Source organism: Mesoplodon densirostris, chromosome 18 (assembly GCF_025265405.1).
Source record: "Mesoplodon densirostris isolate mMesDen1 chromosome 18, mMesDen1 primary haplotype, whole genome shotgun sequence".
Lineage (NCBI taxonomy): Eukaryota > Metazoa > Chordata > Mammalia > Artiodactyla > Ziphiidae > Mesoplodon > Mesoplodon densirostris.
This window is the reverse complement of record NC_082678.1, coordinates 26,328,921-26,344,769: the sequence shown is the minus strand read 5'-3', so window position 1 is coordinate 26,344,769 and position 15,849 is coordinate 26,328,921.

Here is a 15,849-nt window from a genome sequence, read left to right as displayed (position 1 = left end):
GGATGTTTACATGGTGGCCTGGGCCCCTTGGCTGCTCTGTGCCAGGTTCCGGAGACTTGGAACATGAAGCCAGTGTGGGAGGAAAGAGCCCCTGTGGAAAGCACGTGGCTGAGGTAATTGTGCCCCCAGGGAGGTTGATGAGAAGAGGGGGAGGAGTGAAGGCAGGAAACTAGGGAGGGCTTGGGGTGGGGGCTGGCACAGCAGCTTTCGGAAGGCCCCGTAGCCCTTCCACTGGGACACAGATGGCCTTCACACCCCGCAGCACGCCCCTCACCCATCCCAGACCACTTCCACCCAACTGAAAGCAGGCAGGATGGAGAGCCTGGCAGGAACGATGCTCTGCTTCCAGTCAGGCCCTGACAAACTGACCTTGAGGAGGGTAGTGTCGAGGAATTCCAGGACTTGGGACAAAAAATGTGTCCCTCAGTCCATCAACCTACCCTGGGGGGCTGTGTCCACGCATAGTTCAGCCCTGGTCTTTGGGCTGAGCCTGCCAGATGAGTGACAAGTTCTTTCCACTTGAACCTCTATGTCGGCACCCCTACAGCCCTCTGAACATCCTCCCTCCTCTGTCTCTGAAGTCAAAGGGGCAGCAGTCCAAGCACTGGGCTCCCTTGAGGTCCTTCCTGGACGGCCTTCCTCTCTCGGGGCCCTGGCCGTACCGCGCCTACTTGGCCTGCGGATCTGGGATGTGAGTCCAGTCTGCACGGGCATGGGGAGGGAGGGAGGGAGTGCCTCCCTACCTGCCAGGTGGGATCAGCGTGGCGGAAGTAGCAGAAGTTGTCCGTGATCCACTTGTACATGGCCGACAGGGTGATCTTGGTGGCCTTGCTGGCCTGCATGGCCATGCAGATGAGCGTGGCATACGAGTAGGGCGGCTTCACGTGCGGGTTGGTGGCGTAGTCCACGTCGTCGGGAGGCAAGGACTGCAGCCCCGAGGGGGCGCTCCGCGGCGCTCCGCGGCTTGCACGAGTATGTGGGCTTGCCGGGTGTGTGCGGCTACCCCAGCCAGGCGGGTTCCGCTGCCAGGGGAAACCCCAGCTCGGCCGAGCCTGACAGCTCGTGGTAGCCGTGGGGGTCAGTGTCCCTCGAAGGCAGGACGGGAGCTTGGCGTTGAGAATGGAGAATTCTGCAGCCACTTCAGGCTGGTCAGGCTGTCATTCAGGGCGTTGGACTCCAGGCCGCCTTCTGGTCCGGCCTCCTCCGCTGCCCCTGCTCCCGAGACGCATAGCCAGCTCTCCGCCATATCTGCGGTGACTCTCCGAGGGGGCGGTCAACATCCACCAGCCGAGCCTAGGGTGGCCGCCGAGCTCTCTGGCCCGCGGACTCCCGCGTCTTCAGTTACACAGCCTCCCGTAAGCGTGCTTCCATTCCGCGATCCGGGGGTAGCCTCCTCCAAACGGAGTGTGGTGCCTGCGGGGACCAGAGCGGGAACTGAGCCCTCTTTCCCCACCCCCGAGGGGAGAGTGTGGGCGAGGGGGGAGGCTCTTACTAAAATCCTTCCTGCAGCTGGGGAGGATCTTTTACTGCCGAGGTCTGGGAAACAGAAGGTGTGCCCGGGGGTCCGACCCACAGGGGGTTCGCCTCGCTCTTTTCCTCTTGGATCTTTTAGAGGAGACTTAATTAGCCAAATGAGGGAATAGTGTAGGGACATGTGAGGCCACCCCTTTCTCCTTCAAAGCGGGGAATTAACCCCCCTCTCTCCGTCCACAACCAATGGAAATGGGGCGAGAGAGTCCAGGAGGGCAGTACGACGGGTCGGGGGGCGGGGGAGGTCGTCTGATCTTTGAAAAGGGATATTAGGATGGGGATCAAGGGGAAGGAAGGAAACAATACAGAGAGTTATAAGGGGGCGGGAAGTGAGTGTCCCCCAAACGCCTCTGATGTCAGTCCCCGGGCCCACCACTTCCGTCGGGGACGGATGGGAGAGCGGGCTGGTACTGACGCCCTCCCTTCCCACGGCCTGCAGCCCTCCCCGTCCCTTACCTGGCTCAGAGCGCAGCCCGGGCCAAAGGAAGGTTCTCAAACAAATTCCTCCCACCGCCCACCCTCACCGCGGCTCTCTGCTCCCAGCTCGAGGGCCCAGCCAGCAATCCTCGTCGCCACTCACGCCCGACGGCGCCTCTCTGAAAGCCAGCGGCCGGGGACCGGCACTCAGTAGCCGCTCGCAAGGCGTCTCCTGCTGCCGTGGCGACGCCCCGCCCATATAAACAGCTTCCGCTTCTGCCATTGGCCAGGGCGTCTCCAAAGAGACCGCGGGCTCTTAACCGCTCTCTCACGCGGTAACTCTTCAAAATCCCTCCTGCCGCCATCTCCCGCGCGCGACCAAAGCCCCCTACCCGCCACCGCGTCCCGGCTCCACGCATTCCCGCCCGAGGGCCCCGAGCAGGGCTCGGAGAGGCGCGCGGCTCGGTGCTCCCGCAGAGGCCCCGGGGCCCTCGGCGAGCAGTTCGCGGCGCGAACCATACTCCACCCGACCTCCTTCCCATCTGGGCTGCTCAGAGGTGGCGACGGCTCCTGGGACGCAGCCCCTGGTGCGGGGGCCAGGGCTTCATGCATGCTTGGGGCTTTCCTTTCCTCTCCTCTGGGCTGAACCTTTGGAGGAGGTTGAACCTTTGCCAGTTCAACAGGAGGCTCCAGCCCAAACTCCAGAAGCCGGTTCACATAATAAACCTTCAGTAAAAGAGGAGACCCCAGCTCAGTATCCAGAGCATCCTGGAGAAGAAGTTATACCTGCCACAAGCCAGCAGGAGACCCCAGCTCAGCTTTCAGAGTCTTTTGGAGAAGCTGAAACTTCTGCAACCATGGAGGAAGCCTCAGGTGGAGCAAGACACTCCACCGCAGGAGTGCAAGCAAGGGCACGTGGCCATCCCCCCTTCCTGGTCCCAGTGGTTCTAGCAAGCACTGCGTCCCTCCCAGTTAAGCCTCAGCTGTAGCTACACTCACTACATTGGTCTGTCTGTCCCCTTTCCCTCTGCAGCTTGGCTGCCCCAGCCCCTAACCCCCAGATCCCCATCTCCCCGCTGCTCTCAGCCTCAAGTTGGGCTCAAAGATTAGGGACACATACCCTCTGCCCCAAATCTAGGGATGAAGCCAGAAGATCCCAGAGGCCTTAGAAAATCTCCTGGCTCCACCCGGCACCCTGCCCTCGTTCTGTCTCCTCTCTCTTCCCCCCTCCGCCTAGCTCTGCCTCACAGACTGCTGGCCACAGCCCCAGGGAAGCTCTGCTGGGAAAGGCCTCTAGGGTGTTAATTTTCAGCCACCTACTCAGCATTCCTGGTACGTGGGAACTTTCTCTGGATAGAGACCTGGGGAGGGGAGCAGGAGAGAGAGAAGTTTCGAAGCTAAGATGTTCTGGGGCGGGCCCTGTACTGATGTTTCCAGCTTGGCCAGGGCCCCTCCAAGACGCAGCTCTCATAGTGCAGGGCCCTTAGCGTGTCTCTGGGGCAGGGAAGAAGTGGATCCATGAAACACTGTGTGTATGGGGGGCTGGAGAGCAGAGGCAGCAATTTTGGTCCTGGGCCCCAATTCTCAGCCTGCTGGACTAGAATCTGAGGATGGCCTGGGCTGGGGGCCGTGTGGCCTGGTGGGGTGACCTGGCCCAGCCCCTGCCTGGGCGGTAGGGTGTCCATGGGCCTGCACTGGCGGGGAGGGGGGCAGTCTGGGCCCAGACTTCGGTGCTGTCTGGAGGTGGGGCAGGGCCTGGCTTCTTACAAGAAGGCGCCCAGGCTGGCCCAGTCATGCAGGTCAGAGGCCAGTGTGGCATCCCCGGCCTCAAAGGGGGGCTCGGGGGGCAGGGAGCTATGGGTGCTCTCGTCCCAGGGGTGCTCCAGGAAGGATGTGGCCAGGAAGGTCTCATCGAAGTCCAGGCTGTCGGTAGCCTGCTCCACTGGAGGCCCCCAGGTAACAGGGCAGTCGATGCGGTGGCCATGGATGGTGAGGTCCACGTCCCCGTGGGAGGCAGGGCTCAGCGGCGGGATCAGCTCCGAGGTCTCCAGCGTGCCCAGCTCCCCGTCCAGCGTGCCAGCGTCCAAGATGGCCTCCCAGTCAAAGTTGCCCTTGAGGGGTTCCAGCTCACCCTGCTCCTCCTGGGTCAGCAGCAGGGGGCTGGAGGGCCGCAGGAACTTGGCCTCCTGCTTGGGCAGCGGCTGTTGACGCTTACGCCCCAGCCTGCCCTCGCCTGCACCCCAGCCCGCCTCCCCAGTGGCCTCCTCGAACTCCCGCAGCAGCTGCTGGGCCTCGGTGTTCACGGTCAGTGGCCCGGCCCATGGGGCGGCGCCGGGCACCGGCGTCGCCTGGCAGGCAAAGGCCGGGTGGATGTGGACTGGGGGCAGCCTCCGCTTCTTCAAGGCCCCACTCAGCAGCCGCTCGGCGTACTGGGGTTCGATGCGAAAGAAGCCCCCCCTTGCCTGGCTCATCCTTCTCCCGAGGCACCTTGATGAAGCCCTTGTTCAGGGACAGGTTGTGGTGGATGGAGTTCTGGACACAGGGAGATAGGAGAGAAGGAAGACAGCTGGGTGAGTGGGTGGGGTCAGTGATGGGGGGCTCCTAGCACCAATGCCAGTCCCACCACTACCTTCTCTCTAATGGGGGCAGGCAGACAGAGGCGCTGCTCTGACTGGGAAGCTCTGGGACACCAGCCACGGGGCACCAGGAGCTGGGAGTGCTGTCGGGGGCTTTTGTTCCCTTTTGCCAGGATATCTGCCTGCTCAGTCATCCGAGCCCTGAGCCGCAGGGTGGCTCTCAGTGCCAGCCTGTCCTGCCCTCCCTCCCTTACCCCGCCGCTTGCGGCCTCTGGTCAAAGGCCTTGGCTCCCCCAGGTCCTGGACGGCCAACTCCCTCTGCCTGGGCCTGGCTGGCCTTCTCTGTGAAATGAGTGAGTGGGTGTGAGGGTGTGTGTGGGGGGGGGTATGAAGTGTGGGAGGATCTGATGACTTTCCTTGTTTGTAGAGCCGGCTGCTGGCCTGGGCCCTCACCAACCATGTCCCCTTCCTCCCACGCCAGGCTCTGAGGCCTCAGTTGATTATTACCCAGCCAAGAGCATAGCGCTCATTCCTGGGGCCTCTCAGGCTTGGGGTAGGGTGGGGAGTGGTGGAGTGTCTCTGCTTTCTCACCAAGATTACAAATGGTACCTGCCCCAGGGTCAGGGCCCAAGCAAACGTGGAATAGCTGTGATCACAGGAACTCTGATCCTGTGACCTGTGCCACAGGGAAGGATCTGTGCATCCTCAGGGTCACTGTCCCCAAGTAGCCCCTGATCCTGATGGTCGAAGATGCTCCGGATAGTGTGTGCCCAGCCTGAATCGCCATCCTGCCTTGTTCACGCCTGGGTGCACAGTCCAAACCACGCTGGGGCACAGGGGTCTGGGGCCTGGTGGGTGGGGCCGGCAGGTGAGTAGTGCCCCCTGGCAAGACTGGGATGTTTACATGGTGGCCTGGGCCCCTTGGCTGCTCTGTGCCAGGTTCCGGAGACTTGGAACATGAAGCCAGTGTGGGAGGAAAGAGCCCCTGTGGAAAGCACGTGGCTGAGGTAATTGTCCCCCCAGGGAGGTTGATGAGAAGAGGGGGAGGAGTGAAGGCAGGAAACTAGGGAGGGCTTGGGGTGGGGGCTGGCACAGCAGCTTTCGGAAGGCCCCGTAGCCCTTCCACTGGGACACAGATGGCCTTCACACCCCGCAGCACGCCCCTCACCCATCCCAGACCACTTCCACCCAACTGAAAGCAGGCAGGATGGAGAGCCTGGCAGGAACGATGCTCTGCTTCCAGTCAGGCCCTGACAAACTGACCTTGAGGAGGGTAGTGTCGAGGAATTCCAGGACTTGGGACAAAAAATGTGTCCCTCAGTCCATCAACCTACCCTGGGGGGCTGTGTCCACGCATAGTTCAGCCCTGGTCTTTGGGCTGAGCCTGCCAGATGAGTGACAAGTTCTTTCCACTTGAACCTCTATGTCGGCACCCCTACAGCCCTCTGAACATCCTCCCTCCTCTGTCTCTGAAGTCAAAGGGGCAGCAGTCCAAGCACTGGGCTCCCTTGAGGTCCTTCCTGGACGGCCTTCCTCTCTCGGGGCCCTGGCCGTACCGCGCCTACTTGGCCTGCGGATCTGGGATGTGAGTCCAGTCTGCACGGGCATGGGGAGGGAGGGAGGGAGTGCCTCCCTACCTGCCAGGTGGGATCAGCGTGGCGGAAGTAGCAGAAGTTGTCCGTGATCCACTTGTACATGGCCGACAGGGTGATCTTGGTGGCCTTGCTGGCCTGCATGGCCATGCAGATGAGCGTGGCATACAAGTAGGGCGGCTTCACGTGCGGGTTGGTGGCGTAGTCCACGTCGTCGGGAGGCAAGGACTGCAGCCCCGAGGGGGCGCTCCGCGGCGCTCCGCGGCTTGCACGAGTATGTGGGCTTGCCGGGTGTGTGCGGCTACCCCAGCCAGGCGGGTTCCGCTGCCAGGGGAAACCCCAGCTCGGCCGAGCCTGACAGCTCGTGGTAGCCGTGGGGGTCAGTGTCCCTCGAAGGCAGGACGGGGGCTTGGCGTTGAGAATGGAGAATTCTGCAGCCACTTCAGGCTGGTCAGGCTGTCATTCAGGGCGTTGGACTCCAGGCCGCCTTCTGGTCCGGCCTCCTCCGCTGCCCCTGCTCCCGAGACGCATAGCCAGCTCTCCGCCATATCTGCGGTGACTCTCCGAGGGGGCGGTCAACATCCACCAGCCGAGCCTAGGGTGGCCGCCGAGCTCTCTGGCCCGCGGACTCCCGCGTCTTCAGTTACACAGCCTCCCGTAAGCGTGCTTCCATTCCGCGATCCGGGGGTAGCCTCCTCCAAACGGAGTGTGGTGCCTGCGGGGACCAGAGCGGGAACTGAGCCCTCTTTCCCCACCCCCGAGGGGAGAGTGTGGGCGAGGGGGGAGGCTCTTACTAAAATCCTTCCTGCAGCTGGGGAAGATCTTTTACTGCCGAGGTCTGGGAAACAGAAGGTGTGCCCGGGGGTCCGACCCACAGGGGGTTCGCCTCGCTCTTTTCCTCTTGGATCTTTTAGAGGAGACTTAATTAGCCAAACGAGGGAATAGTGTAGGGACATGTGAGGCCACCCCTTTCTCCTTCAAAGCGGGGAATTAACCCCCCTCTCTCCGTCCACAACCAATGGAAATGGGGCGAGAGAGTCCAGGAGGGCAGTACGACGGGTCGGGGGGGCGGGGGAGGTCGTCTGATCTTTGAAAAGGGATATTAGGATGGGGATCAAGGGGAAGGAAGGAAACAATACAGAGAGTTATAAGGGGGCGGGAAGTGAGTGTCCCCCAAACGCCTCTGATGTCAGTCCCCGGGCCCACCACTTCCGTCGGGGACGGATGGGAGAGCGGGCTGGTACTGACGCCCTCCCTTCCCACGGCCTGCAGCCCTCCCCGTCCCTTACCTGGCTCAGAGCGCAGCCCGGGCCAAAGGAAGGTTCTCAAACAAATTCCTCCCACCGCCCACCCTCACCGCGGCTCTCTGCTCCCAGCTCGAGGGCCCAGCCAGCAATCCTCGTCGCCACTCACGCCCGACGGCGCCTCTCTGAAAGCCAGCGGCCGGGGACCGGCACTCAGTAGCCGCTCGCAAGGCGTCTCCTGCTGCCGTGGCGACGCCCCGCCCATATAAACAGCTTCCGCTTCTGCCATTGGCCAGGGCGTCTCCAAAGAGACCGCGGGCTCTTAACCGCTCTCTCACGCGGTAACTCTTCAAAATCCCTCCTGCCGCCATCTCCCGCGCGCGACCAAAGCCCCCTACCCGCCACCGCGTCCCGGCTCCACGCATTCCCGCCCGAGGGCCCCGAGCAGGGCTCGGAGAGGCGCGCGGCTCGGTGCTCCCGCAGAGGCCCCGGGGCCCTCGGCGAGCAGTTCGCGGCGCGAACCATACTCCACCCGACCTCCTTCCCATCTGGGCTGCTCAGAGGTGGCGACGGCTCCTGGGACGCAGCCCCTGGTGCGGGGGCCAGGGCTTCATGCATGCTTGGGGCTTTCCTTTCCTCTCCTCTGGGCTGAACCTTTGGAGGAGGTTGAACCTTTGCCAGTTCAACAGGAGGCTCCAGCCCAAACTCCAGAAGCCGGTTCACATAATAAACCTTCAGTAAAAGAGGAGACCCCAGCTCAGTATCCAGAGCATCCTGGAGAAGAAGTTATACCTGCCACAAGCCAGCAGGAGACCCCAGCTCAGCTTTCAGAGTCTTTTGGAGAAGCTGAAACTTCTGCAACCATGGAGGAAGCCTCAGGTGGAGCAAGACACTCCACCGCAGGAGTGCAAGCAAGGGCACGTGGCCATCCCCCCTTCCTGGTCCCAGTGGTTCTAGCAAGCACTGCGTCCCTCCCAGTTAAGCCTCAGCTGTAGCTACACTCACTACATTGGTCTGTCTGTCCCCTTTCCCTCTGCAGCTTGGCTGCCCCAGCCCCTAACCCCCAGATCCCCATCTCCCCGCTGCTCTCAGCCTCAAGTTGGGCTCAAAGATTAGGGACACATACCCTCTGCCCCAAATCTAGGGATGAAGCCAGAAGATCCCAGAGGCCTTAGAAAATCTCCTGGCTCCACCCGGCACCCTGCCCTCGTTCTGTCTCCTCTCTCTTCCCCCCTCCGCCTAGCTCTGCCTCACAGACTGCTGGCCACAGCCCCAGGGAAGCTCTGCTGGGAAAGGCCTCTAGGGTGTTAATTTTCAGCCACCTACTCAGCATTCCTGGTACGTGGGAACTTTCTCTGGATAGAGACCTGGGGAGGGGAGCAGGAGAGAGAGAAGTTTCGAAGCTAAGATGTTCTGGGGCGGGCCCTGTACTGATGTTTCCAGCTTGGCCAGGGCCCCTCCAAGACGCAGCTCTCATAGTGCAGGGCCCTTAGCGTGTCTCTGGGGCAGGGAAGAAGTGGATCCATGAAACACTGTGTGTATGGGGGGCTGGAGAGCAGAGGCAGCAATTTTGGTCCTGGGCCCCAATTCTCAGCCTGCTGGACTAGAATCTGAGGATGGCCTGGGCTGGGGGCCGTGTGGCCTGGTGGGGTGACCTGGCCCAGCCCCTGCCTGGGCGGTAGGGTGTCCATGGGCCTGCACTGGCGGGGAGGGGGGCAGTCTGGGCCCAGACTTCGGTGCTGTCTGGAGGTGGGGCAGGGCCTGGCTTCTTACAAGAAGGCGCCCAGGCTGGCCCAGTCATGCAGGTCAGAGGCCAGTGTGGCATCCCCGGCCTCAAAGGGGGGCTCGGGGGGCAGGGAGCTACGGGTGCTCTCGTCCCAGGGGTGCTCCAGGAAGGATGTGGCCAGGAAGGTCTCATCGAAGTCCAGGCTGTCGGTAGCCTGCTCCACTGGAGGCCCCCAGGTAACAGGGCAGTCGATGCGGTGGCCATGGATGGTGAGGTCCACGTCCCCGTGGGAGGCAGGGCTCAGCGGCGGGATCAGCTCCGAGGTCTCCAGCGTGCCCAGCTCCCCGTCCAGCGTGCCAGCGTCCAAGATGGCCTCCCAGTCAAAGTTGCCCTTGAGGGGTTCCAGCTCACCCTGCTCCTCCTGGGTCAGCAGCAGGGGGCTGGAGGGCCGCAGGAACTTGGCCTCCTGCTTGGGCAGCGGCTGTTGACGCTTACGCCCCAGCCTGCCCTCGCCTGCACCCCAGCCCGCCTCCCCAGTGGCCTCCTCGAACTCCCGCAGCAGCTGCTGGGCCTCGGTGTTCACGGTCAGTGGCCCGGCCCATGGGGCGGCGCCGGGCACCGGCGTCGCCTGGCAGGCAAAGGCCGGGTGGATGTGGACTGGGGGCAGCCTCCGCTTCTTCAAGGCCCCACTCAGCAGCCGCTCGGCGTACTGGGGTTCGATGCGAAAGAAGCCCCCCCTTGCCTGGCTCATCCTTCTCCCGAGGCACCTTGATGAAGCCCTTGTTCAGGGACAGGTTGTGGTGGATGGAGTTCTGGACACAGGGAGATAGGAGAGAAGGAAGACAGCTGGGTGAGTGGGTGGGGTCAGTGATGGGGGGCTCCTAGCACCAATGCCAGTCCCACCACTACCTTCTCTCTAATGGGGGCAGGCAGACAGAGGCGCTGCTCTGACTGGGAAGCTCTGGGACACCAGCCACGGGGCACCAGGAGCTGGGAGTGCTGTCGGGGGCTTTTGTTCCCTTTTGCCAGGATATCTGCCTGCTCAGTCATCCGAGCCCTGAGCCGCAGGGTGGCTCTCAGTGCCAGCCTGTCCTGCCCTCCCTCCCTTACCCCGCCACTTGCGGCCTCTGGTCAAAGGCCTTGGCTCCCCCAGGTCCTGGACGGCCAACTCCCTCTGCCTGGGCCTGGCTGGCCTTCTCTGTGAAATGAGTGAGTGGGTGTGAGGGTGTGTGTGTGGGGGGGTATGAAGTGTGGGAGGATCTGATGACTTTCCTTGTTTGTAGAGCCGGCTGCTGGCCTGGGCCCTCACCAACCATGTCCCCTTCCTCCCACGCCAGGCTCTGAGGCCTCAGTTGATTATTACCCAGCCAAGAGCATAGCGCTCATTCCTGGGGCCTCTCAGGCTTGGGGTAGGGTGGGGAGTGGTGGAGTGTCTCTGCTTTCTCACCAAGATTACAAATGGTACCTGCCCCAGGGTCAGGGCCCAAGCAAACGTGGAATAGCTGTGATCACAGGAACTCTGATCCTGTGACCTGTGCCACAGGGAAGGATCTGTGCATCCTCAGGGTCACTGTCCCCAAGTAGCCCCTGATCCTGATGGTCGAAGATGCTCCGGATAGTGTGTGCCCAGCCTGAATCGCCATCCTGCCTTGTTCACGCCTGGGTGCACAGTCCAAACCACGCTGGGGCACAGGGGTCTGGGGCCTGGTGGGTGGGGCTGGCAGGTGAGTAGTGCCCCCTGGCAAGACTGGGATGTTTACATGGTGGCCTGGGCCCCTTGGCTGCTCTGTGCCAGGTTCCGGAGACTTGGAACATGAAGCCAGTGTGGGAGGAAAGAGCCCCTGTGGAAAGCACGTGGCTGAGGTAATTGTCCCCCCAGGGAGGTTGATGAGAAGAGGGGGAGGAGTGAAGGCAGGAAACTAGGGAGGGCTTGGGGTGGGGGCTGGCACAGCAGCTTTCGGAAGGCCCCGTAGCCCTTCCACTGGGACACAGATGGCCTTCACACCCCGCAGCACGCCCCTCACCCATCCCAGACCACTTCCACCCAACTGAAAGCAGGCAGGATGGAGAGCCTGGCAGGAACGATGCTCTGCTTCCAGTCAGGCCCTGACAAACTGACCTTGAGGAGGGTAGTGTCGAGGAATTCCAGGACTTGGGACAAAAAATGTGTCCCTCAGTCCATCAACCTACCCTGGGGGGCTGTGTCCACGCATAGTTCAGCCCTGGTCTTTGGGCTGAGCCTGCCAGATGAGTGACAAGTTCTTTCCACTTGAACCTCTATGTCGGCACCCCTACAGCCCTCTGAACATCCTCCCTCCTCTGTCTCTGAAGTCAAAGGGGCAGCAGTCCAAGCACTGGGCTCCCTTGAGGTCCTTCCTGGACGGCCTTCCTCTCTCGGGGCCCTGGCCGTACCGCGCCTACTTGGCCTGCGGATCTGGGATGTGAGTCCAGTCTGCACGGGCATGGGGAGGGAGGGAGGGAGTGCCTCCCTACCTGCCAGGTGGGATCAGCGTGGCGGAAGTAGCAGAAGTTGTCCGTGATCCACTTGTACATGGCCGACAGGGTGATCTTGGTGGCCTTGCTGGCCTGCATGGCCATGCAGATGAGCGTGGCATACGAGTAGGGCGGCTTCACGTGCGGGTTGGTGGCGTAGTCCACGTCGTCGGGAGGCAAGGACTGCAGCCCCGAGGGGGCGCTCCGCGGCGCTCCGCGGCTTGCACGAGTATGTGGGCTTGCCGGGTGTGTGCGGCTACCCCAGCCAGGCGGGTTCCGCTGCCAGGGGAAACCCCAGCTCGGCCGAGCCTGACAGCTCGTGGTAGCCGTGGGGGTCAGTGTCCCTCGAAGGCAGGACGGGGGCTTGGCGTTGAGAATGGAGAATTCTGCAGCCACTTCAGGCTGGTCAGGCTGTCATTCAGGGCGTTGGACTCCAGGCCGCCTTCTGGTCCGGCCTCCTCCGCTGCCCCTGCTCCCGAGACGCATAGCCAGCTCTCCGCCATATCTGCGGTGACTCTCCGAGGGGGCGGTCAACATCCACCAGCCGAGCCTAGGGTGGCCGCCGAGCTCTCTGGCCCGCGGACTCCCGCGTCTTCAGTTACACAGCCTCCCGTAAGCGTGCTTCCATTCCGCGATCCGGGGGTAGCCTCCTCCAAACGGAGTGTGGTGCCTGCGGGGACCAGAGCGGGAACTGAGCCCTCTTTCCCCACCCCCGAGGGGAGAGTGTGGGCGAGGGGGGAGGCTCTTACTAAAATCCTTCCTGCAGCTGGGGAGGATCTTTTACTGCCGAGGTCTGGGAAACAGAAGGTGTGCCCGGGGGTCCGACCCACAGGGGGTTCGCCTCGCTCTTTTCCTCTTGGGTCTTTTAGAGGAGACTTAATTAGCCAAACGAGGGAATAGTGTAGGGACATGTGAGGCCACCCCTTTCTCCTTCAAAGCGGGGAATTAACCCCCCTCTCTCCGTCCACAACCAATGGAAATGGGGCGAGAGAGTCCAGGAGGGCAGTACGACGGGTCGGGGGGGCGGGGGAGGTCGTCTGATCTTTGAAAAGGGATATTAGGATGGGGATCAAGGGGAAGGAAGGAAACAATACAGAGAGTTATAAGGGGGCGGGAAGTGAGTGTCCCCCAAACGCCTCTGATGTCAGTCCCCGGGCCCACCACTTCCGTCGGGGACGGATGGGAGAGCGGGCTGGTACTGACGCCCTCCCTTCCCACGGCCTGCAGCCCTCCCCGTCCCTTACCTGGCTCAGAGCGCAGCCCGGGCCAAAGGAAGGTTCTCAAACAAATTCCTCCCACCGCCCACCCTCACCGCGGCTCTCTGCTCCCAGCTCGAGGGCCCAGCCAGCAATCCTCGTCGCCACTCACGCCCGACGGCGCCTCTCTGAAAGCCAGCGGCCGGGGACCGGCACTCAGTAGCCGCTCGCAAGGCGTCTCCTGCTGCCGTGGCGACGCCCCGCCCATATAAACAGCTTCCGCTTCTGCCATTGGCCAGGGCGTCTCCAAAGAGACCGCGGGCTCTTAACCGCTCTCTCACGCGGTAACTCTTCAAAATCCCTCCTGCCGCCATCTCCCGCGCGCGACCAAAGCCCCCTACCCGCCACCGCGTCCCGGCTCCACGCATTCCCGCCCGAGGGCCCCGAGCAGGGCTCGGAGAGGCGCGCGGCTCGGTGCTCCCGCAGAGGCCCCGGGGCCCTCGGCGAGCAGTTCGCGGCGCGAACCATACTCCACCCGACCTCCTTCCCATCTGGGCTGCTCAGAGGTGGCGACGGCTCCTGGGACGCAGCCCCTGGTGCGGGGGCCAGGGCTTCATGCATGCTTGGGGCTTTCCTTTCCTCTCCTCTGGGCTGAACCTTTGGAGGAGGTTGAACCTTTGCCAGTTCAACAGGAGGCTCCAGCCCAAACTCCAGAAGCCGGTTCACATAATAAACCTTCAGTAAAAGAGGAGACCCCAGCTCAGTATCCAGAGCATCCTGGAGAAGAAGTTATACCTGCCACAAGCCAGCAGGAGACCCCAGCTCAGCTTTCAGAGTCTTTTGGAGAAGCTGAAACTTCTGCAACCATGGAGGAAGCCTCAGGTGGAGCAAGACACTCCACCGCAGGAGTGCAAGCAAGGGCACGTGGCCATCCCCCCTTCCTGGTCCCAGTGGTTCTAGCAAGCACTGCGTCCCTCCCAGTTAAGCCTCAGCTGTAGCTACACTCACTACATTGGTCTGTCTGTCCCCTTTCCCTCTGCAGCTTGGCTGCCCCAGCCCCTAACCCCCAGATCCCCATCTCCCCGCTGCTCTCAGCCTCAAGTTGGGCTCAAAGATTAGGGACACATACCCTCTGCCCCAAATCTAGGGATGAAGCCAGAAGATCCCAGAGGCCTTAGAAAATCTCCTGGCTCCACCCGGCACCCTGCCCTCGTTCTGTCTCCTCTCTCTTCCCCCCTCCGCCTAGCTCTGCCTCACAGACTGCTGGCCACAGCCCCAGGGAAGCTCTGCTGGGAAAGGCCTCTAGGGTGTTAATTTTCAGCCACCTACTCAGCATTCCTGGTACGTGGGAACTTTCTCTGGATAGAGACCTGGGGAGGGGAGCAGGAGAGAGAGAAGTTTCGAAGCTAAGATGTTCTGGGGCGGGCCCTGTACTGATGTTTCCAGCTTGGCCAGGGCCCCTCCAAGACGCAGCTCTCATAGTGCAGGGCCCTTAGCGTGTCTCTGGGGCAGGGAAGAAGTGGATCCATGAAACACTGTGTGTATGGGGGGCTGGAGAGCAGAGGCAGCAATTTTGGTCCTGGGCCCCAATTCTCAGCCTGCTGGACTAGAATCTGAGGATGGCCTGGGCTGGGGGCCGTGTGGCCTGGTGGGGTGACCTGGCCCAGCCCCTGCCTGGGCGGTAGGGTGTCCATGGGCCTGCACTGGCGGGGAGGGGGGCAGTCTGGGCCCAGACTTCGGTGCTGTCTGGAGGTGGGGCAGGGCCTGGCTTCTTACAAGAAGGCGCCCAGGCTGGCCCAGTCATGCAGGTCAGAGGCCAGTGTGGCATCCCCGGCCTCAAAGGGGGGCTCGGGGGGCAGGGAGCTACGGGTGCTCTCGTCCCAGGGGTGCTCCAGGAAGGATGTGGCCAGGAAGGTCTCATCGAAGTCCAGGCTGTCGGTAGCCTGCTCCACTGGAGGCCCCCAGGTAACAGGGCAGTCGATGCGGTGGCCATGGATGGTGAGGTCCACGTCCCCGTGTGAGGCAGGGCTCAGCGGCGGGATCAGCTCCGAGGTCTCCAGCGTGCCCAGCTCCCCGTCCAGCGTGCCAGCGTCCAAGATGGCCTCCCAGTCAAAGTTGCCCTTGAGGGGTTCCAGCTCACCCTGCTCCTCCGGGGTCAGCAGCAGGGGGCTGGAGGGCCGCAGGAACTTGGCCTCCTGCTTGGGCAGCGGCTGTTGACGCTTACGCCCCAGCCTGCCCTCGCCTGCACCCCAGCCCGCCTCCCCAGTGGCCTCCTCGAACTCCCGCAGCAGCTGCTGGGCCTCGGTGTTCACGGTCAGTGGCCCGGCCCATGGGGCGGCGCCGGGCACCGGCGTCGCCTGGCAGGCAAAGGCCGGGTGGATGTGGACTGGGGGCAGCCTCCGCTTCTTCAAGGCCCCACTCAGCAGCCGCTCGGCGTACTGGGGTTCGATGCGAAAGAAGCCCCCCCTTGCCTGGCTCATCCTTCTCCCGAGGCACCTTGATGAAGCCCTTGTTCAGGGACAGGTTGTGGTGGATGGAGTTCTGGACACAGGGAGATAGGAGAGAAGGAAGACAGCTGGGTGAGTGGGTGGGGTCAGTGATGGGGGGCTCCTAGCACCAATGCCAGTCCCACCACTACCTTCTCTCTAATGGGGGCAGGCAGACAGAGGCGCTGCTCTGACTGGGAAGCTCTGGGACACCAGCCACGGGGCACCAGGAGCTGGGAGTGCTGTCGGGGGCTTTTGTTCCCTTTTGCCAGGATATCTGCCTGCTCAGTCATCCGAGCCCTGAGCCGCAGGGTGGCTCTCAGTGCCAGCCTGTCCTGCCCTCCCTCCCTTACCCCGCCGCTTGCGGCCTCTGGTCAAAGGCCTTGGCTCCCCCAGGTCCTGGACGGCCAACTCCCTCTGCCTGGGCCTGGCTGGCCTTCTCTGTGAAATGAGTGAGTGGGTGTGAGGGTGTGTGTGTGGGGGGGTATGAAGTGTGGGAGGATCTGATGACTTTCCTTGTTTGTAGAGCCGGCTGCTGGCCTGGGCCCTCACCAACCATGTCCCCTTCCTCCCACGCCAGGCTCTGAGG